The sequence below is a fragment of the Osmerus eperlanus genome, unplaced genomic scaffold, assembly GCF_963692335.1.
Source record: "Osmerus eperlanus unplaced genomic scaffold, fOsmEpe2.1 SCAFFOLD_261, whole genome shotgun sequence".
Taxonomy (NCBI): domain Eukaryota; kingdom Metazoa; phylum Chordata; class Actinopteri; order Osmeriformes; family Osmeridae; genus Osmerus; species Osmerus eperlanus.
The window spans coordinates 22,883-25,000 of NW_026911457.1; the positions used below are offsets into that span (position 1 = coordinate 22,883).

Genomic DNA, 2,118 nt, shown 5'->3' on the forward strand with positions numbered 1-2,118 from the left:
GTGCTGAAGCTGGGCCAGGAGAGGAGAGAGCAGCCCAGAGGATGGAGCAGGAGGAGAGTGCTGTCTAGACACTGATCTGAGGTCAGTCATGGAGTCCCTGCCAATGGTGACTGACAGCACTGAGGGAAGCTAATCTGATCCTGGATCTGCTAGCAACACCATTTAAAAACAAGATTCAAATTCCTTTGATTTTACAATTATTTTTTGAATAATGCTTTTATTACAACTTTTGCTTTACTTATCAACACATTTTAATGTGATAACAGTTCATTTTGCTATGATTGTTTTAATTGTAAAAGTGTAAAAAAAAGGGTTATTTTTTCCCCCGCTGCTTTTTTGGATCGCAATTGTCATGGCAACAGCAGTTGTGTTTAAAACTTTTTACTACATTTTTCTGTACCTTGCTGATATTTTTCTTCTCTTAAGTGTATTTTGATGTCGTTTTTAATAGGGATAAGATTTTCGGTTTTCGGTTCAGAATAAGATTACGAGGGGTGGTGTGTTAAGAGGGGAAATAGTTATAAGGAAGCTGGTCTGATCCTGGATCTGCTAGCAACACCATTTACAAAAACGATTCAAATTCCTTTATTTTTACAATTATTTTATGAATAAAGCTTGTTTTGTTTTTTACAACTTTTGCTTTACTTATCAACACATTTTAATGCGATAACAGGTAATTTTGTGATTGTTTTTATTGTAAAAGTGTAAAAGAATATATTTTATTGCAATTGTCATGGCAACAGCAGTTGTGTTTAATACTTTAAAACTTTTTACTACATTTTTTGTACCTTGCTGATATTTTTCTTTCAAGTGTTTTTTTATGTCGTTTTTAATAGGAATAAGATTTTCGCTTCAGAGTAAGATTACAAGGGGTGGTGTGTTAACACGGCAAATAGTTATGAGGATTTGAATTTGTTCTCCTGGCCTCCTGACAATTTTAATAAATCAAGTTAAAATGAAGAACTAGTCACTGTTTTCATTTCACAACAGTCATTTACTCACCAGCAGTGGTTGCCTTGGAGACTCCTGACAACAGAACACATCGTTATGAGAACACATCGTCATGGGAACACAGAACTGACCTGCACCACAGGAATCATCCGAGCTATCTATCTAACATGCAATCTAAAGCAAGTTTGAACTTTATTTGTCCTCTGCAACAAGGACAAGTGAAGCTACAAGCTTGCTAGTGTATTAGACGACTCGTGTGTAGAGAAACCGTGCATGTTCTTCAGAGGACAGCCTGTGGTCATTTGTTCTGTTGCTGTGCTGTGAAGCTGTTGTAGTCCAGCATTTTTCCTTTTTCGTGCTAGTGTTTGTGAAACTGTTCATCTTCACTTGCATAGAGAAATAGGAGACTTTGTTTTTCTAATTTTTTTCCATCTTTATTCATCTTTTGTATTTTTTTACTCCTTTTTTTGCGTATTGAAATTCGTACTTTGTGTGAACAGGACGTTTTTTTTTCCTTCCTCAAATTTAAGAGAAAAAAAAAGAAACATTTCATATACAATCCACTTAGCAGATTCCCCTCAGTTACCCAGAATGCCTGTGGCCAAGTTCAGCTCCAACCAGGACGTTTAGCCTCAAGCCCCACCCCTTGACGACCAACCAGGAAGTGGTTCGTAACCACTGGTGTGGAGCCAGATCCTCATCATGGCTTTAGATCGCACGTGAGGTTGTAAGATCTGGGATCAGTTTAGCATCACAAACTTCCACATCAAACCTGTTCAGCTCCTGAACTAGACCACAGCAACTCCAGAGGGACAAAACACCTCCGTCCTCGACGAAAATAAAAACAGAAGACAAGGAACTACATAACAAAGAGGAGGAAATCGGAAAACCTGATTGGTTGTGGATGCTCAATACAGAGTGAGGCATGATGGGTATTTTGGAGTTGTGACAGACTGCAGGCTTCGTTCCAAACCAAACACTCCCAACCTAGACTTCCACACGTCACCTTATTCCTCGAAAACTAAAACAGATCAAAGAAATGCCAACTTTCAAACTATGACCTCATAACATTATAAAACGACATGTGAGATTATCAGAAAAAATCTGTATTTCCTGTAAAGCCAGGAATATAAACCCATGTCTTAGTTATACACATCCAAGGCTGTT

General features: G+C 37.9%; 1 protein-coding gene across 5 annotated transcripts in view; it reads right to left on the reverse strand.

The window, feature by feature from the left end:
* Positions 1 to 1,383: 1,383 nt before the first annotated feature.
* The window catches only part of LOC134016119 (polyadenylate-binding protein-interacting protein 2B-like), a 9,706-nt gene continuing 8,971 nt past the window's right edge, over positions 1,384 to 2,118 (reverse strand). For all 5 annotated transcript variants that reach the window (XM_062455530.1, XM_062455528.1, XM_062455527.1 and 2 more), the window contains one exon: positions 1,384 to 2,118. This exon is cut by the window's right edge. The gene's annotated coding sequence lies outside the window, so the exon portion shown is untranslated.